This window comes from Rhinolophus sinicus, chromosome 15, assembly GCF_057876585.1.
Source record: "Rhinolophus sinicus isolate RSI-liver-muscle chromosome 15, RSI-T2T, whole genome shotgun sequence".
Taxonomy (NCBI): Eukaryota; Metazoa; Chordata; class Mammalia; order Chiroptera; family Rhinolophidae; genus Rhinolophus; species Rhinolophus sinicus.
The window spans coordinates 34,679,011-34,701,421 of record NC_142515.1 but is presented as its reverse complement, the minus strand read 5'-3'; the positions used below and the strand labels follow the sequence as shown (position 1 = coordinate 34,701,421).

Genomic DNA, 22,411 nt, shown 5'->3' with positions numbered 1-22,411 from the left:
TTAGAAACTAATTTGTATTTTGATGTATGAAAGATGGGCATATATCACCGTAAAGAAAAATGTATTTAACAAACTAACTTTGTCTTGAAAATAGTCACACTTTCCATGAATACGCTTATTTTTAAAAATATTAAACGTATATAGTTTCATTTAAAAAAATGTTTTCAAAACCATGGAATTAATAAGGATAGTTTCTTGTCCATTCATTAAGAGAATCCTACCAAGGTGAAGAGGAAATGTTGGCCCAACACCACATTACACAAGCTGTTAAAAAGCTTTTGGAATTCATGGTTTAGTAATTTCACACTAGAAACACATAGAAACACTAAATCTTAAAAAAAAAAAAAAAAAAAAAAAAAAAAAAGAAGCATGTTATAGGTTATACCTAGTTGATCTGTACTGAACTTGAAGTAGCAAATGTGGATGACCAACGAACACTCCTCAATTAAGCAAACCAGTGCTTATATTAGAACTTCAGAAGTGAGTGGACTCTTGCCCAGAAAATAAAAGAGAAGTATAATTGTAGTTTATAGATTTGACAAAAAAAATAGTTTCTTAGACTTCCTAATGTTGATATAATATACATATAATATATATATTATATATTATATATATATTACATATATATGATCATTATACAACTGAGAAGTTCTGATTTCTTGCAATAATAAGATAAAATAAATTACAGCTGGAATGTTATAGATTCCTGAAATTGTGCAACTTGCCCCTGCTCAGCATCCCAGGAAACACCTAATGTGCCATCAAAACCCACATTTATATCGCCACTCTTCTGTAGCAGTGAGTTCCAGACTCACATTCAATGGCCTAATTCATAGCACCACTTGGATGATTAATAGGTATTTTATAATTATCACATCTAAACTCATATTTTACATCCCATCTAACTCTATCCTTGCTTCTATCCTTCCCTCTTTAAGAAATAGCACCTACATTTACATCAGACCCCAATTCTTGAAATCATCTTTGACTCCTCTTTCCATGGCACCCCACCCATCAACACGACCTTGTCAGCACTGCCTTTCATTTTTTTTTCCTAATCCAACCACTTCTCATCATAATCTACTTCTTTAAGCCACCACCATATCCAGCGGGACTTCTGCATTCATCTCACTTTCATTACACGTCCTAGTGTCCGACAGTTCTACATACATTCAAATATCCACAATGCAATCAGAAAGAACATTTGCAACTGTAACCAGAGCATTGTATTTCTCGGCTCAGATTTTTCTATTGTTTTCCCATCACACTGAAAATAAAAACCAAAGCACTTAGCATGCCTTTTTCTCCACTTTTAAGTCTTACTACTTGCAAGCTTGCTCCTTCTCCAGTCACAAAACCAAGTGCCTTCTCCCTTTAGGGTATTTACCCTTTCCTTGGCCTGGATGTTCTCTCCCCAGAAGTTTTCATCTGTTAGCTCTGGCACTTAATTCTGATCTTTGCTCAAACATCACCCTTTTAGGAAGAACTGACCACCCCAAGTAACGTATCCATCTCCCTTCCTTCTCCTCTTATCCCTTCATTCTGTATTTGCCATGTTTTTGTTGTTGTTGTTGTTCTTTTTGTTTGTTTGTCTGTGGCTTTTGATTTTTACTCTAGAGTATTTACAACACAGATATGCTTCTTTGCTTATTTTCCATCTCTTCCTACCAGAATGAAAGCAGGGACTGTGTGTCTCTTTCTTTGTCTTTTGTTTTTGTTTTATTGTTGGATCTTCAGAGCGTGATGAGATGTCTGGCACATGATAAAGGATTTCAGAAGTCTATGTTAAATGACTACATGATTTTCTACTCCACATATCCTAAAAGTGACATCAGTTTCCTCTATAAATTGCAGTTTCTCCAATGTCCATATTTTGTCGGTTGATCTTTCACTTTTCTAAATTAAAGACTTTAGAGTCATGCTTGAAATTCTTCTTCTTGATGCTAGACCTACTATATTCCAACGCTGTCTTTTCCTCTTCCCTCCCCACTGCCGACACCAAGTTCACTAATTTATCGTGTCAAAGTATTCTATCTAGATTGAAGATAGGGTGTAAGTTTATATATACATATGTATATATGTTTATATATATACATGTGTGTGTATATACATATATATATATATATATATATATATATATATATATATATATGGTAACAAAGTACATAATACTAACAAAGTACATGTTGGGAGTAGAGGGGGAATTATTTTAGCTCAAGGTCTTAGAAAAAATAAAAAATAAACGAGGAAAGGAAATTATTTCACCATTGGAGGAAAAGAAAAAAAAATTCTGTGTAATTATCCATGTAAGCTATTCTGGTCCTCCTCCTGACCACTGACACATATTTTGGGGAAGTAAAGTAGTTGGAGAGGACAATAAAAGCACATGTAGATGTCTGGCAAAACACCCACAGGCTCATTAACTCCAGCTGATCTACCCAGGCCAGAACCATGCAGCTTGAAAAATGAATTCTAAAAATAAGGCCTGGATTTTTCCCTAAAGGCACAAATTTAAAGGAAAAAAAACAATTTACGAAATTTTACTTCAGGCTGTTTGGCAAACTCAAGCAGACCCAAATCCATCCACCAACACTTAATGAACACAAACTAATCATGCCACATTTCGCTCTGGGCAGTCAGTGTTCTAAAATTAAGTGCTGGCTCCTACTTGCTACACATGACAGAGTGGAAAGAACTGTCCAATACTGACAGAACAGATTTTCATGCTTTAACCAAGAATGAGAGATCTGTAACATTTGCGTTAACAAACATCCCTGCAAGAGACTGACTAGAACGACAAAGGCTGGAAGTCTCTAGGAGTCAGAGAGGTTTTTTTCAGCATCACAGTCACCAAGTCTGGCTTTTTCTTTCTGAAGCACTCATTATGGCTGTGTTTTGAGTATTGCAGTGCTATTCCCTAAAACCAGGTTAATAACATTGGTTGTAGGCAATGGATAATGGGACGCTGTCTTCAGCACACACACACACACACAAAAAAAAATCAGAATTTATACCATGCTTTTCACCAGTAGTTTATATCAATGGCAGGCGTAGAGGCTGGGAAGGCCAGGGGCTTATCCGGATTACTTGAGGTTCCCCTCTGCTTTTATGCCTGGGTTAAGTGGAGAAAGGAGTGTATATTTGTTGGGGGGACTAGGGGGGCATGATATAGTCATGACTTGAACTGTGTTTGTTTGTTTTTTCCAGAAAATATTATATATCAGGTTCTTGAAAAGTCATATTGGGACACAGCCATGCCCATTTATGCATGTATTGTCTGTATCTGTTTTGATGCTACGTGACAAAGCTCAAAGTTACAACAGAGACTGTGTGGCCCACAGAGCTGAAAATATTCATCTAGGCCCTGAAGAAAAAGTTTGCTGACCCTTTTTAGATGATTGGGCAAGTCAGGCACTGTCATTGTCCTCATGCTTCTAACCTTTTAATACATTTAGTTTTGCTCTTAGCCTGTTGGTGACTCAGGGTTCATCCCAGACTTTCCTCATGTCAGACTCTGATTGAAGTCTGGCCAGACCCATATTTTTACCAGCTTATGAATATTCTAAATGTTGGGAATCTTTCTACCAAAAGTCGCACTCATATTCAAAGAACTCACATTCTGGGGGAAACCTCTAAGACTGCAAGAAAGGAAGAAAAGCTGAAGAGTGAACGAATGTGCCTCAGGTCCCAAGTAACTACAAGTGGAAGTTATGACAACAGTTAGATGTTCTTTATGAGTACAAATTACATTTCTCTCTGTCCTTAACCCTGTTCTTTGTAGAATGGTTTGCAAACACTCAAACACATTACTTTAGAGGCCTTCTACGGGTAGGGTGAGAGCATTTTCTAAAAGGAGCTCTGATAAACCATTTCTAAAAAAATGGATGTTACCCTTTATTTGTCCATAAGTGACATTGCTACACTGTATAAATCACAAATGCCACATAGTTATATATGGAATTTCTTAACTATATCAGTTTTAGTGAAAAGAAAAGAAAGCTTAAGGACGCAAAAAAAGAATTTAAGCAAAACCTTACAAAGAGCTTGTCCATGAAGAGTTATGTAGAGTACTAAATAAGAAAGAAAATACATTTTGTGGGACCCTAAAACTGTAATTGAAAAGAGGGTGAAGGGAGGATTCAAGCAAAACTATATTCATAATGGTAGAACTTTTTTCAAACCATATTTTAATCCCAAAAATAGTACACGCTGACTAATATGCCAGCAAAATAGCAGCTAGTAAATTAAGTAAAATGTGAAGTCTCCCTCTTACCACTTCTGGGCACTCTGTGCAACTAATCACCAATCCTTGAGAAAGATCACACACACACAAAAACCCCAACTGTGACACTTCTTGGTATGTGTTTTTAAATGAAGTTAAATAAGCTCCATAAAATATGTGGGGAAATTATTTGTTGGATTCTGTTCACACATTTTCCAGTAGTTGGGGGTCATTTTTTTCTGGGTGGGTTCTGGGAGGATGGAAGGATCAGGTCTCAGGAGATGCTAAAGAGTCGTAAAGATGCCTTGGTTTTAGCTAATATGTGTTAGTTGTGCTTGGTCTATATCCTGTTTTAATGAATCTAAGGAATTTCTACCCATTTATTGACAAGAAGTTGACATTATTGTGTTTTTGACACCTCAAATTAAATCCTTTCTTCTTCTAATATTTATCTGTGCTCACATTGTATTCGGATTTGAAAATATAATTTAAAAAAGTTATGATCCCTGTTATCATAGAGTTTATAGGCAAAATATGGCTTGTGAGAAGAGTGTTTTGAAGAGAAACATCTCAATGATTTTAGATTGAGCCAATGTCCCCTTACAACACTTAAAGGGGCAAACGTAGAGGTAACTTTATGAAAGTTATTCTATTGAGTGTTTGATTCAAGAACTATACTAAACATTATATGTAAAGCATCACATTTAGCCCTCATAATCCTATGACCTATGCACAGTTGTTATTCCCATTTTACAGCTGTAAAAACTGAAAAGGGTTAAATGACTTCTCAGGGCCACAAAGTAACTAGATAAAGGAGCTGATATTCCATTGCAGGGAGTCTGACTCCAAAGCCCATTTTGAAGGACTAGCCTACAATAAGGGATTTAGAAGGATGTGGATGGGTTGAGGAAATACAAGGGGAGGAATAGGGAAAATTGAAGAATGGTTTCTCCAGGCTGTTGGTGGACCAACCTCTATATGCCTCCTAACTGTGCCCATAACAGTTTTTGCATCGCTCAGTTAGAGAGAACGTCTGCTTTCTGGTCTGTGTCTCCCCCAGACTGATATCCCTGACTCTGAGTCTGCTTCATCTGCTGGGTGCCAAGAGCCTAACGATGCTTTGTCTTTGGAGGGCGCTCAATAATTTTTGCTGAATGAGTGTATATATATGAAAGCCACGACTGCTGGCAGAGGCAACAAAAGGGCAAAAAGGTTCAGGCAAGACTTTAAAACTTCTTTACCACTACCATTCTTACAATATTTCTTATCTAAGTTGTTTCCTTCATCACTTGTTTATCCACACTTCTATTTTATTTCCACAATAAAACACCTAGATTTGTAAAGAAAATAGAGTTTGAAGATAATAAAGTTTGGCCTAAAAAGAGCACACACTCAAAATAAATGAATCACCAAAGCTTAAAGGATTGGACCATAGGTCAATTAGGAAACTGTGATGAATTATAATTAAGGAAACTAGATTCCAACAAGGTTAAGTGGCTTCTTCAAATGTATCAGTTAAGTAGGGGCACCGCTAAGACCCTGTCTCTGAAAAATGTGAGTCCTTCACTTGGTACACCTTGAGTCTTAGCGATAAAAAGAGAGTAACATTGGGCTGGCACTGAGAAAAGAATTCACAGGCTTAGACAGCATGCCGGATTGTAAGGAAAGATTTGATGAGGGAAATAACAGAAATGTAGAGCTGAGGGTAGTAAACGAAACAAGATTCATAAACCAATAACCATCACTCCTTAAAACCACAATCTCACATTATACTGACTTTCACAACTCAAAAGTCTATTATGTTTATTCTCACACTTTTGCTTAATATTTCTTTAGCTGTATTGTGTGGAAGGGAAAAAAATCTTTGTTCATACATTGAAAAAATGCTTCTAAGTGTAATCATGTATGTCACTGGGAAATCATAAGGGAACTGGGGAAAATGGAAGAATAAAAGCTGTTGCTAATGATGTTACATATTGTTTTTACTATTTGTGTGTGGGGGGGAAAGTTTGTTGATATTTGTATATTGACACATAACAAAATGCATCTTCTTTGTCCTCTGTGGTTCTCTCTGTCCATCCTCACTTTCTCTATGGAATTTGTACCCTCCATCACAATGATATTACATAGAGTGTTAGTTATGTGCAAAGCAATGGCACAACCAATGAAAAGAAAACTCCTATTCAATGATTAGGAATACAAAAACTCAGGGTTACACTCTATCCTTAACTGGAACAATTTCAAGCATTAGTCAGCCTACATAATGGTACATTATTTTGTTGTTTCTGCTAAATAAGTCATTTAAGATTGGAATGTCATTTTAATTGAACACATTTATGTCAACATTTGTCAGAAAATGGAGGGAAGGGAGGAAAGAAAAATCAAAGGTAGAAAAGGAGGTGCCAATGTATCACATAAAATAATTACACAAAAATAATTATATATGTGTACACACACACACACACACACACACACACACACACAATCATCTCAGTTCTAAATAGAAACAAAAATCATTCCATAAAATTGCATAGAGATGGTATAAAGCTTGAGAAGTGACTACAAGAGCAAAGACAGATTTGAATTTCCCAAAACCAGAAATGTGCCTAGTAATTAATAGACTTGAAAATAACTTGTTAATGTAATCCCTTTTTAAAGGGGGGGAGGGTAGTATCAAAAATGTAAATCTGAAGTTTTTGCCAATTAGTAGGATAATTATAGGGTTTTAATCCCTTACATTAAAACTAGTCTTGAAATAATTCACCACAGATTTAGAAAGAATAATAGGATTTGGGAATTCTTATGGAAAGACAGGAAATGGGTTTATGAGTCCCCCTAATAGTTACTAAATTAACTTCCTTTCCACCGATCATATTAAATTCTTATCTCATGGCTTCTGTTTTCTCTTCCTTCCTTGAAGGAAGAGATGCAGAGGCAACATTAAACTTGTTTTCTGTAGCTATTTACTGTATGCTTACACAATTTTAAAAATATATACTGTAAAGTAATATAAAGAACGTACATTATTTTGTTGTTAAATATGATCATTAGCTTTGACTCCTTATCATCATATCCCTAATAGGACAACAGTTTGAATAACTACTAGCAGAATAGCATTTATTAGTGATAAAGGAGATTTTACATTATTTACACACTCTCTCTCTAACACACAACAAAAACAAACATATGGGTCTGAATTCCATACTCTACTATTAAGATTCAAGGATTTTAATAATAAACAACAGTTCATATTAAATAAATGTGTGTGGCTGAGATGGCAATTCTGTGTGTAAACCTATTTCCTAGTGGTGGTAGATGTTATTTTTATTTTCGTTTTGTTGTTTAAATATATTTTTGAGTATTCCCTTTTAACTTACATAAGAATGCTGATTTCATTTTATGAGTTGCTCAATTTCAGATTCTCCTGATGACTCTCAATCTGTTACATTACTAGGGCTTTTGATTTCTTGGTTGTAAAGGGATTTTAGTACATGTAAATGATTAGTAGCTGGAAGGTGAATTTAATTTGATACCTGGCCATTGTGATATTTCCTTAAACCATCTGCCCTTACTAATTAAATGTGTGAGAGTATGTATATATGTGTGTATATGCGTGTACATGCAGATTCCAAAGCAAAAAAAGAACAAAGAAATGAAAATGCCATGGTGTCATAAAAGGAGGAGGTAGTTGAAGAGGAGAAACAGGTAGAATTTACTGAGTTATGAGAAGTTCAATTCTTCAAAGACCCTTGAAATTTTGCATTGATGAAGAATGAATTCTGTATTACCCAGGAGAATGCTAACATGAAAGTATGCACCATACTTTTTCAATAAAATATAGGCCAGGATCTCATAAATGCCAGTCTTTATTTCCCACCTTCTAAGTTTAGATTCCTCTGGAGTAGCTCGAGGAAAGATGAAAATCCACAATGAGGAAAACCATCACCTTGCAATCGTAAAATGTTATCTTTTAACTTACAGAAAAATTTCTGTTATCTTTTGAAATCACTTATACATGTTAAGACTATCTCATTTATTTTTGATGGCTCCAATGTTTATGTACAAATACCCCAAATAATAATGCATTTTCCTGTTTTGTATGGTACTTACCCTTTCATGCCTTCTTAAGGCCTATCATAAAACAATGCAGCTAAACATAAGTTACATATGCATCACCCCAAGCTCTGTCTTTTTAGGATCTCACATAAACACAGAGCTGCACTTTACCTGCAATTTGCTTTGAAAAACATATAATGGCAAGGGAGTGAATTCATTTTATGAAACAACAATAAAATATCAAAAGATCAAAATGCATTACAAATTCTGAAATGGTTATTGTATTCCTTAAGACTCTAAAAAGCCAAATTGAAACTTTTATTGCAGCACTATAAATTGGAAAATATTCCTTCTGTCAAAAATGTGATGCCACATTCTGCTTAATTTGATTATCCTTTAATTGTGTTATTATTTTTGTTTACATTTTGTCTAAAAATATTGACTCTATCATTGAAAGAGAAAAATAAACTTTTGATTTCTTATTTCCTTAAAATGCATGAAGATACTCAAATTATACTGGATACTGGTAAAATACAACTGTGTCTGAATTTTTATGGATGTACATCTTTAAATTGTCAAAGGTCCTACAAAAAATGAAATATATATGTGTGTGTATATATATATAATATATATATATATATTATATATATATATTATATATATATTCCTTCATATGGCATATGTATAGTATTCTGAAGAAAAGGATAACATATATCAATGATTTTTGAATTTTCCAAAAGAAAAGACGTTAAGTTCAGGATATGTCATTAAAATACATATCCATCCATTTTTCCAATATATAGATATAGATATAGATATGAATATAGATGATGCAGATATATCTGAAAAATAATAATGAAAATACTGGAGGTGCCCAAAAAATGTAAATACATTTTAAGAGATGTTATTTTAAAATACGTATATATTTTTTTGTCACCCTCTGTATATTTTTAAATTTCAATTTAAGTGGATTTCATGTTTGCTCTGGTCTGGGTGCAATTTTAACTCTAAAACATTTCTGTAGCTGGCAGGGTTTCCTTTATGAGTGCTGAGCTTTACAAAGTCCGGCCCCTAAAAGCCCATCACGTGGGCTATTTCCCTCATAGTGAGGTATTTAACAAATGGCATCCTTTCCAGGCATGTCCCTCTGACACAATTTGTAGCTCTGTCCTGGACAATGTAATGCCTTCAACCTGTATTTGGAATTAGAAACAAAAGAGTAAAGTGTGGACAGCTGCATTCGTAACTGAGATGTAGTTTGGAGCAGAATATAAATGCAATAACCTCTTCTTTTTAATCCATGCTTATAATTTAGCCCAGCAATTGTTGCATTTGGTTATAACTTGATTAATTTCTGATTTAATGTTTTAAAGAAAAGCCCCCCACTCACCAAAAACCAGAAGTTTACATATATATATATATATATATTTGATTTATGACAGTGGTATCAATGCATATTATTAGTTGGTAGATAAAGGAACTTTACAATAAATAGTACTGGAATAATTGGATACAACATATGGAAAAAAATGAGATTGGACCCTTACCACACACCAGACCCCCAAATCAATTATAATACTTCTTGTAGACAATGTAAGAAAATATGTAGAATATAAACATTTACATCCTATAAAAACATGTATCCTATAAGTACATATAAAATGTAAAACAAGCATTGATAAATTAGATCATATAAAATAGTAATTTTCTACTCATCAAATTACCATGAAGTGATAAAACAACAAAATTTGAAGTTTTTAGTATGTGCAACTGAGAAGGAATCAGTAGGTGAAATATACTTTTTAACTCTCACAAATCAATAAAGGGAACATATATGCACTCATATAAAAATATTTAATGCTATATCACTTCAGAGAAATAGGAAATTTTGTTGGCCTATCTTATATGTCAAGATTTGTCTACTGAGAAATTTGTAGATAATGAATAATATTCACCTATAATCTACCATTATTCTTTGCATTAAGAAAAAAAGTCATTAAAGTTGCCTAACTTTCTAGATAAAGTCAACGTAACTACGTGATCCTGTGTGATATGACCCTGCTTATGTCTTATTCACTATTATAACAGGCATGTTATCAAGCATGTACCATGTACGATTCATTAACCATAACATTTTGTTCAAAATGGTTTCAGTGGTCTCAAAGTTACTCAAAAAGTTTTCTGTCAATATTAGACAGAATAAAAAGTGCATCAGCTGGGGAACCAACAGAAATAGTTTGAATCAAAGCTCTGCCTCTTAAGATTTATGTGATCATAAGCAAGTAATTAAACATCTCCGAATCTAGTTTCTATGAATATGAAATGGAGATGATAGCAAGTACCTATCAGGGTTACCAAAGATTAAACAAGCTGATGTCTGTAAGGTACCCGATGGGTATGTAAGCATTCATAAAATGATAATGAGAGTGACTGGGAAAGTCGAATTGCCTGTTTCCCTTTTCCTTGTAGAACTATCGTCCGTTTCCTATGTTCCTTTGTCAAGGTGATAAAAGTAGAGCCTTTTTTCAACTTCAGGGAGCATATATCAATGTTCCACATGTTGAATAAGAGAGTATTTTTTCACTAGATTAGAAAAGCTCAACAGGCGAATTTCGATATATGAAGAAACAATAACACAGGCTCCCCTCCTGGTGGTTGTGAAAGAACACACAGTTCTAGGGAGAAAACAATATTGGAAGGAGTGAAGACACTGAGGACCTCAGGAGCAAGGCTCATTCCCAGGGACTGCTCAGTCTTTTTCAGTTAGAAAAATCTATGCTTTCACACTGGGGATGACAGCAGAGCTTGGAAATTGACTAGTCCTACAGCTGAAATAGGAACAAAGAAAATCACTAAGTCCTGTGAGAAAATGCTCAAAGATGTTCTTGGATAGGCAGAAAAATAGCAATAATAATACCTACTTGGGAGGTCTTTAGAGATACATACTGCCTCTTTGAGATAATAGGGACAACCACTTGTAGAAGAAGACATTTGTCAGGGATACAGGACCACATGGAGAAATGGATCAATGTGGTTTTCTCCCATATGCTGTCCAAAAGACAGGGAGGAAGGCTTGAAAGACTTACTGTCTAACATAAAATTCGAGGTAAGTGAATTACACTCTAGAACCAAGCCTTGTAAATATAAACCCCTAGAACGTTGTAAATATAAATCACCAGGATGAGAAAGAAGAAAGTAGACTAAGTTCCTCAAACTTGTCTGGAGAAAGAAAACCAGAGCAGCAGCAGAAGTTTGGGAGTGAAGATCAGATTGAGGACTGTGTGGCATTCTCAGAGAGATGAGAAATGCTTATCTTCACAAGGAAGTGAATGATTTCCTGCTTTTAGAACAGAGCTTTGAGCATCCTTAAATCCTGTTCTATTTCCTCACAGAGAACACCTGTGGCTTAGGCCACCAACTGTTGGAGAGACACCATCTTTCAGAGCAGCAGTTAACCTAGCAAGAAAGTCCCTAAGAATGGCTTAGTGGTGATGAATCACTGAACCAGAGACAGTCCTAAAGGTGGGGGTTAGAGTTGCAAATTTATAAAGGCGGTGTCAAGATAATGAGGAAGAACATCAGAACAGAAGGCTCTAAGTCAACCTCACAATTGTCATGCAAATAAAAACACTCAGAATGATAGAGCCATCTGGATGAAATGCTAGAGTGAAAGGGTATGTAGATCACTGAACTGAAAGAGACACTGCTGCGGCTGCTACTTCTGCAGTCACTGCTCCTCCTTCACCCAATGAGTGATGTTGCCAGAGTACCTCTGGATTGAGTATCTCACCTGTACCAGCTCTTTAAATCCTCTGTATAACCCTATCAGAGTTGGAATCCTGGCATTGCCACTTGCAAGCAACTGTAAATTAAAGCAAGTTATTCAACCTCTCTCAGCCTCAGTCTCATCATGTATAATACATGGATGATAATAATCTTACTCAATGGGTTAATAATAAGTGCTACATAAAATAAGCACAAGAGCTAAATAAATGGAAACTTTTATTAATGATCCTACTAGATTACTCCCCGGGTCCAAGTTTCTTGTTCACAATGTCTTTTCCTTTTGTTAGTCGCACATGGCTCTGAAGACAGCTCTGTAAACTGTATTTTTAATTTTTTTAATGAGAAGATTTATCACGGCACAGTATAGATTTATCCCAGCCTGTCACACTGAGCTAGACCTATTTAAGACAAAATAAGCAGCCCGGAATAAGGAAAGGAGAAAACTGTTACAAAATTGTGCTGGGAACCTATCTTAAAGCTCCATGTGTATAAGCTAGATAATGAGAAAAATTTTACAAACTACTCAGTAATAGTTTCTTCTCATAAAAGGTAATTATAAGAACAGTTTATACATTATATCTTAGGCCTCATTCAGATGGTAATTTCAAAGAATGCTTTGAATTTGATTCTTCCCCTCAGCAGGTAAAAAGAAAGCACTTGGACTCAAATCTCAGCCTGAGTTTTGCACATATCAAGCTAATAACATGTTTTCTTAATCAAACTGTCAAGATCAATTTAAAATGAACTCATCACTCTAGACACCTATTTTCTTTTACTGACTGGATATGAAAAGAATTATCTATGTTATGAAAACAATTATCTAGTTTATGTCCAAGTTAAAAAAAAAATTCAACTTAGTCGAGGCATTTGAGAAAAATATTATATATATCTACATTTACATATACACACATATACGTATGTACACACAGAGACACACATATTCTATACAGTTTTAGGCCTGATTAATCCAGGAGAGCAGACTGCATAGTTCTGGACTGCTGGAGAGTAATCTAGAAGTCATTATAGAGATTTAAAGCCCAGACCAACAGAAGTGGGAATAGGGAAAAATAATGCCATAGGTCTTATAGAAGTCATACCAGTGCCTTCTTAAGTAATCATCACAAGCAAATAAAAATAATATTTTCTTCCTCCATACCTTCAAAGTATTTCCAAAGAAGAAAGAAGCTGAATATGTTAAAGAAATAGGAGATCTTCAGATTAGTAGATGATGATGGGGAAGAAGAGACCATGAAATGTATGTTCTTTCCCTATGTGTTTTCCCACACTCACACATCTGCTCACAAAATAGGGCATGTAATTTCAGTGGGTTCATAGATCTCAGGTTGAAAACCACTGCTGCACAGGAAAGAACACAAAGTGGATTTATCACATACCCCACGATTTATTAATGGACTTAATCTACATAGAGAATAGATGCACGATTTCCATCTCTAAATTAAAACAGATAGGGAAACTTAACTACACTTAAAAGAGGTTATCATAGTTCTCAAATTATAAGCGGAGTTTCCAACATTTCTACTTTTTGAGTTGGTATTTGGAACTTAGAATGTATGTTTCTCTATGAAATAATTGTATAAATAACATTTTAACTCCCAAACTCACCCACTCAATCCAATTTACCCATTTGACAGTCTAAACTTGAATTCTGTTAATACCATCAAAATACCAAGATCAGGCAAATAATGATCAAATTTACAAACTAAAGAATGGAGAGTGAGATAAAAGGAGAAAAGAAAAATGCAAAAGAAGCTGTTTTTTCACTTCGGAGACAACATTTTGTTTTTGCAGACAACTCTAAAAATGCAGAATTCCATCTCCTTTTCTCCCTCGAGCACTAGGATCTCAAGCTGACTTACATACTCACACAATGGATATAGTCAGATAAATCTGTCTCAATCCATAAGACCTCCAAAGTGACTTCACTTCCCGTACTGTCAATAAAAACTCCCTTTTACTTTAGTGCAGATGATGTCAGCCAGAAATCCGATTAAATATATTGACACTAATGTGTGAATGATTAAACTTCCAGAATGAACCATTTGTATTGTTAAGCAGTTTGTTAATCCTGTGAATATCTGTTAAAGTCAATGCTCCATGATGACATTTTAGAGAGGTAGGTGAAATGTTTTGGATAATGAAAGACTACAAGGACAAGGAATCATTGCTGTGAGAAGGTCACTCTGTAAAGGTTGTCCTGGCTTTTAGCAGATTATTTTCTTCCATGCTGACTTTAGAAATTCCCTAAATTGTTCCTAGGCTCATGATACTCATGCTACTCAGTGAACTATGAGACATTTCTCAAAGAAAAGATGGGTCGTAGGTGAAATGTTCTATTCAGAACTTTTAAGTTGCCTTTTATGGGACTTCTATAGAGGTAATAGCCAGAGTTATTGATTGGCACTACAGGGAATCTGTTTACCTTCTTAATTTACCTTGAATTTACTTTTCTTCATCTCTGGAGATGCGTAGTATAGGGATTATCATTACATTGGTCTCAGTTGCCAGCAACTCGACCTTGAATTATTACATGACTTCTATCTATTTTGTCCTGCCTCATCTTGCCCCTTCCAATCCACTCCCCATGTGACAAGAATGATTTTTTAAAAAACACATATTTAACTACGTATGGTGTCATATGGGTAATAGATCTATCGGAGTGATAGATGGGAGGGGGTTGGGGCAGGGTGAAAAAGGTGGAGGCATTAAGAAATACAAATTGGTAGTTATAAAATAGTCATGGGGATGTAAGTAAACCATAGGGGATATAATCAATAATATGGTAATACTATGTATAGTGCCAGGTGGGTACTAGTCAGGGGGATCATTTCATAAATTATATAAATGTCTAACCACTACGCTGTACACCTGAACTTAATACAAAATAATGTTGAATGTCAACTGTAATTGAAAATTTAAAAAGGGGGGGAAGATAAAGGAGAATAAGAGGTTCAAAGTTTCAGGAATAAAACAAAGAAATCTTCGGGATATACAGCAAAGGAAATAAAAGTCAATAATATTGTGATGGCGTGGTACAGTGCTAGATGGTTGCTGGACATATGGTGATCATTTGTTTAGTATAGGAAATATAATCAATAATATGACAATAACTATGTATAGTGCCAGGTGAGTACTATAGTTGAACAACTATGATGTACATCAGAAACTAATATAATATTGTATGTTAGCTATATTTTAATAAAAATATTTAACAAAACATATATTTGATGATGTTACTCTCCACTATTTAACACCCTACAATTGCCCCCTACTAATTTCACTGTAAAGGTCAAACCATAAAATAAAAGATTGATATTTTAATTAAAATTTAAATCTATATTTAAATTAACATAAAAAAAACATTTTATAGACCAAGGGCCTTATTATTTTAAAGTGAAGAGAGACAAGCTACAGAGAAGGGGCAAATATATAACTGGCAAAAGATTAGTGTTTAAAAAGTATAAAGAATTCTTACTCATCAACAAGAAAAAGACACCTTCCCCAAACAAAAATCTGTAAGAAAAAGGTATATGGAACATGCATAGGCAATTCATAGACAGCTTTCCTTTCTTTCCTGGATATCATTTACATCAAGAGCATCATAAAATTACATACTTAATTACATACTTAATTAACCTCAAATTTAAAAGTCAAACATACAACTTGAAGATATGTATTTGAAACTTTTAATAGAATTTGTAATTTCCAAATATGACAAGTTTTTTGCTTTGATTCCTAACTCTAGTTGCAGATATAATGCTTATGTATTAACCAACCGCAAATATATGGCAAGCATCACAACTAAGTGTTCTTTACTCATTCCCATTGGTAACTTTTTTACAATTACCAACCATCAGTACAATAAGAGAGTATTGAAGAAATGAACTCAACAGACTTCCCTATATTTCTTAAGAGCTCTTGTATCAGCAAAGTGTGACTACTCAAGATAGAAGCCTATTTTATCTATTCTTTGCATGGAAGAATGTCCACAATGCCAGCTGCTGTGAAAGAGGCATCTTATTCCTCCATGGGAACAAGCAAGTTCTAACATCTCATGGGCTCTGGGCTGCCTGGGTATGAAACAGCCCTGCAGCTGAGGTTTCACTTCTAATCCAGTACATCTGTTATCATAGTGAAGGCTGCTCTGAAGAGTCAAATAACTCAAGTCTAAGGGACCAAAGTTCACTTTGGAGCAGGTGTTTTCACAGGGTTCAGTCCATTATGACTTTGTCTCTGGCAGCTGGTGCTCAGCATCTCAGCATAACTATGTCTTCAGCCAAAGGAAACTTGATATTCATAGCTCACATCATCTAGCATTCTCCTAATTGGCCCAAATCTCTGAGAAAATGCTCATCAAACATCATAGTGTTTTTGACTTCTTTCTCCACTTACATTTGGAAACTATCTCTTTTGAAGTGACTGTCTTCTTTGTTTTATGTGATTATCTTAAAATAAATTCTCCTGGACACTACGGTTTTGGTTGGTATGTTGTTGGGAGGAAGTCACTACAAGAGTCATTCAAAATTAAAAGTCATAAGTTGTCGATCCGTAGTTCAAAAACTTTCCATTATTCATCGTAATCTTTGGACCTCTTCTCTCTAAAAACATACACAAAGTAAAATGGCCATAGGGAACTAAGTGAATGATCCCTTAATGTAGCTTAAGTGTTCTTTATTTATATTGGCAATACATTTCATACTTAAAACTTAACACAATCATTTTTTTTTTTAATGGCAGGGGACTATGAATAGATAACAAATGGTTATAAAAAGGTATTACTACCCAGTGCCTTAAGAGGCTAACACAGAAAGGTAAAGTAGGTAAGTCTCCATAAAACCCAGAGAAGAGATTATAAAACTCCTCTTTGGATCCTGTCTGGAGTCACAGCTGAATAAATAAATAAATAAATAAATAAATAAATAAATAAATAAAATAAAAAGGTATTACTTCAAAGCAAACTTCTGTAACTTTCCCAACCTCAAAATCAAACCTAAGAAAATGATGAGGTTTTCTTTTCCCCAGCTGATGAGCTAAGAGCCGACAAAGAAATCTTAAAAAAAAAAAAAAGGATACAATTCTCTTGCTCTGTCCTTGAGCTCACATTTTTAGCACTGCAAAATATTTCAGCAATCACAGTCATTTAAATAAAGTTACGGATAACACTTTCAACACTGATATCAATAACATATGCATAATATTCTGGACACCCGAGGATTTTGCTCTCTCTGAGGTGCTCTGAATTTTATGCAGCTGATCAGAGTTAAGTATGCTATGCCTCTGTCAGTCACATGAAATAAGTGAACTAAACCTGAACTATTTTCGCCAAATAGTCCATGAGCACTTCTGCTCAAGGGCTAATCTCTTTTCTTGTTACTTCCTAATAAAGGTTTGATGAATTTAGTGTAAATCGAAAAAGAACAAACTTAATGTAAGGCATGGAATCAAAATCCAGAATGTGCTTCATGAATAAACCAGTTCTTCAATATTATTCTAATTCAAAGTGAACTATTGTCTACATATATGTGCTATGGAACTGAAAAAATGTTAACAAAAATGAATCAATTAATTTGATTGGCATGTATTCCAATATGGGACTTTCCTTCTTCTCAGACATGTACACTTTATTTTTTTCTGATGTTTATATTTTTTAAAAAAATGTTTATTTTCATTTACAGTTGACATTCAATATTATATTAGTTTCAGGTATACAGCATAGTACTTAGACTTTAATATAATTTATGAAGTGGCCCCCAAAAAGTCTAGTACCCACCTGGCACCACAGTTATTACAATATTATTTACTATATTCCCTGTGCTGTGCTTTATGTCTCCATGTCAGACATGTACCCTTCCGTGAAGCACTAGTGACACTGCACAGAGGAAAAAACATCATTCAAGGACAGAATTTGACCTACTGTCATGCTCTTGTCTTATAACTGAAAGCCCCAGGCCTCTTGATATGAAATTTTTGTTGTTGTTGTTGTTAAGTCTTCTTAATGTGAATTTGAAGGAGTTAAGATTGTTCAGACTATCATGTACATCTCCCAAATCATCTCTCATCTCACCCTTTGTGATAGTAGACCTCACAAAGAAATAAGTTTTCCTTCTCCATGTCCTCTATGCACTTTGCTTCTATACCTAGTATCACATATATCCTACCTGTTTCCCCAAAAATAAGACCTAGCTAGACCATCAGCTCTAATGCATCTTTTGGAGCAAAAATTAATATAAGACCTGACATTATATTATATTATATTATTATATTATATTATATTATATTATATTATATTATATTATATTATATTATATTATATTATATTATATTATATTATACCCAGTCTTATATTATAGTAAAATAAGACTGGATCTTATATCAATTTTTGCTCCAAAAGATGCACTAGAGCTGATGGTCTGGCTAGGTCTTATTTTCGGGAAAACACGGTAGCACACCGCACTTGGAGCTTACCATATTTGTAATCGTGTGCTTTAGGTAGGTGACTGTGACTTCCTCATCATCCCCGAGAGCAAAATATATAGTCAATCACATTGCAAGTAGGCATTCCTAATTTTTGGCAACTCGATTTATCATTTACATGCATTGCTTTTATTAATGTTCATTTTTTGAAACATTGGACATGCACAGAAAAAGTTGATTAAACGCTAATCCTTCTTTGAATATAATCATGTCAAAAACAAGTGACTAGACACAAATGCCCAGAACGTCATTTAAAATATAAATTTAGTTTGACTTAATGAATTGTACACCAAATAAGTGAGGTTTTAAAATTACCTCTGTTGAGATATAACTAGGGTTTCCTGGTGGGAATTCCCACCCGTTCTCAGGATTTTTTTTTCGCTTTCCCGTTCCCAAATCCCAAGAGAAGTTGGTCAGGAAATTGGGAAAATCGGCTCCTTGAACCCAGGTGGTTGGTAGTATGGGCCGTCACTTTGTGGAAACGATTCATCGTGGAGAACAGAAAACAGTTTATATCTTGGGATTCAGGAACGGGAAAGCAAAAAAAATTCCTGAGAGCGGGCGAGAATTTCCACCTGGAAACCCTAGATATAACTTATACACAATGGAATTCAGCATTTTAAAATGTAAACTTCAGTGTGTCTTAGTATATTCAGAGTTGTGAAACCATCACGACAAACAACTTAGACATTTTCATCACACCTAAAAGAAAATCTGTATCTATTAATAGTCACGCCCTATTCTCACACACTCCTGTCACCCTATCACCTCTAGCAACAACTAATCTACTTTCTGTTTCTATAGATTTGCCTAATTTGGAAAATTCATATAAATGGAACCACAAAATATCTTTCGTGACTGGCTTCTTTTCACACAGCATATTATTTTCAAGGTTTATCCAGGTTGTAGCATACATGAGTTCTTCATTCCTTTTCATGTCTGAGTAATGGTTCATTGTATGGATATACCACCTTTCATTTATCCATTCATCCATTGATAGACTTTTGGGTCATTTCCACATTTTGGCTATTATGAATAATGCTGTATGGACCTCCATGTAAAAGTTTTTGTGTGTATGTGTGTTTTCATTTCTCTTGAATATACACCTGGGAGTGGAATCACGGAGTCATATGGTAAATCAATGTTTAATATTTGAGGAATTGCCAAATGGTTTTCCAAAGTGGCTGTGTCCTTTTACATTCCCTCTTCAATGTACGAGAGTCCCAATTTCTCCATATCCTCCCAACACTTTTTATTGTCTGTCTTTTTATTATGGCCAACCCAGAATGTAGCTCTGTGGTTTTAACTTGTATTTTCCTAATGACTAATGATGTTGAGAGTCTTTACATGTGCTTACTGGCCGCTTGTATTCTTTGGGGAAAAAATGTCCATTCAATCCTTTTGCCCAGGTTTTAATTGGGTTATTTGTCCTCTTTTATTGAGTTGTAAGTTACATATTCTAAATGTAAGTTCCTTCATAGGTGGATGATTTGCAAATATTTTCTTCTAAAAGGTTTTTGTTTACTTTATTGATATCTTCATGTAGAGCACAGAATGGGTTATTTTTGATAAAGTCAATTTAATCTACTTTTTTTCTTTGTTTTGCCACTTATATTTTTGGTGTCATAGTTAAGAAACCATCGGCTAACCCAAAGTCACAAAGTAAATGTGTATTCTTCTAAGAGTTTTATAATTTTAGCATACAATGCTGTCAACCCGACCCAGATGGCAAAAACCTGGATTAACCCAGTCACAATTTCACATACTTGTGAATATATATATTCACAAGTATGTGATCTTGACATACACACACACACACACACACATATATACATACATGTATATACTTGTATACATAAATGTACATATGGCAAAAGCACTTTAAATTTATTTAAGAGCAGCATGTTTACAAGCTTGAAAATGTAGATATGGGCAATGTTTATAACCAGCATAATATAATGGGACTTGCTTTTCCATTTTTTAATGACTTTTGATTATTGCTTTCTAATTGTGACACACAACCTATTTCTCCCCTATGTTATCTTAATTAGTAGTGAGGTAGAAAAGGATTACTCTTGTAATCACCCAGAATGGACCATGTGAAGGCTGCCCCCATTCAAAGGAGATGGAAAGAGCCTGGTCTAAACTAGGGACTCAAACACACTTGGGTTCTATTCCAAACTTGGATACTTGTGTTTCCCTGGGCAAAGTACTTAATCTCTAAACCTATTCTTTAACTGAAAAAAAAATGAACCCATAAAACCCATTTTTGATGGTTACTTGTTAGTACTGAAACAGATAACGTATTTAATGCTCTCAGCATATAATCGGTCATTAAACAGATACTCTATAATACATCAGTCTTTCTTCCCCCAAAATCGCAATAAAAATCATTCAATATATTTTCCCATTTTCTGCTATTCCAAAACAAACATGTTTTATCAGGCTTCAAGACTATCTCTATAATTGGGTGTCAATGTCTAATATACTCTCATTCACTCAATATCTTTTATTAGGTATAAACTACTGAACTGGTTTTAAAAACAACAACAACAACAACAAAAAAAAAACGTTCTGAACCTCAAGACTCTTACTATCTCCTAGGAAAGACTTAGAGAAATTACTGAAATAGGCATAATGTTATCAATGCCATAATACATACAAGCAAATTACTTTGGGGTTCAGACAATGGTAAGGTTACACAGATGGGGAAGTCAGAGAAAAATTCCTGGAGAAACAGTTAAGATGAAACTTGAAAGATGGTTAGGCTTTGGATAGAGTTAAAGAGAAAACTAGCAAGAAAATATGAAGATATGCAAAAAGAGGTCATGCTTGCAGAAATAGAGAGAATCTTAATTCCTGACATGTCTAAAGTGTAGGGTTTACACAGGAGTAAGATGAACCCAGAGCACAGAGGGCACTAAATGAATGGCAGATTGAGTTTGGCCTTTATTTGACAGATGATGAAGGGCTAAGCAGAAAAATAACATGTCAAGAAGGGAATGCTAGAAAGGTCATTTCCAGCACTACACAGAATGAATTGGGTGGGGAAGAGGGGAGGCAGACCAGCAGCAGAGAAACAAATTTGCTACAATAATATTTCCAATAAGGCCAAAACTGTCGTGTGCCTTCTAATAGGCATCATCCTCCCAGATTTCAGCGAACAGAAGCCTGGCTTTGTTTCAGAATCACATACGTGGCAATATATGCAGGGAAAGTGGCCACCTCCCCAGGAAATAAAAAGAGAGTGATCTAAGCCAGGATGAGTAAACTTATCCTGTAAATGGCCAGAGAATAAGTATTTTAGGCTTTGTAGACTATGTAGTTTCACCCACAATCCCTCAACTCTGCTATTGTAACAGGAAAGAAATGATAGACAATATGGAAATAAATGAACATAACTGTGTTCCAATTAAACTTTATTCATGGGCTCAAAAATTTGAATTTCATATAATTTTCATGCATCATGAACTATTAGTCTCCTGACTTTTTTTTCAAACATTTAAAAATGGAAAGACCATTCTTAGCTCCTGGTCCATAGGAAACTGTCAGCAGGATGTATTTGGTCCATAGCTTGTCCACCCCTGATCTAAAGCAATCATAGCTACTCTAAACTCCTTGCCAGGTATTGCTTGGGTAGCAATGGGGTATATAATGTGGTTTTCTGATCAATGAGATACAAAGGAAAGTCCGTTGAAGGGTTTCTACGAAAGATTTTCCCATCCAATGAAAACAGATGTGTCAGAAAAATTAAGTCTGAAGACAAATTGTTTAAAGTGGTGTGAGCTATTTTTGCATCTGTGGGAGAAGTCCCGAGATTTGCAAAGGACCCTTCTAACCTAATATACCGAGTGA

The 22,411-nt window shown here is 34.8% G+C and overlaps 1 protein-coding gene and 1 non-coding gene across 4 annotated transcripts in view; one reads left to right on the top strand and one right to left on the bottom strand.

Moving 5' to 3' along the window:
* The window catches only part of PRKG1 (protein kinase cGMP-dependent 1), a 1,140,935-nt gene that overhangs the window by 221,704 nt on the left and 896,820 nt on the right, over nucleotides 1-22,411 (bottom strand). The gene's annotated exons all lie outside the window — the stretch shown is intronic.
* LOC141572972 (small nucleolar RNA SNORA26) lies at nucleotides 16,841-16,971 on the top strand. The gene has a single exon (XR_012498561.1). It is a non-coding gene; the product is annotated as a small nucleolar RNA SNORA26 (small nucleolar RNA).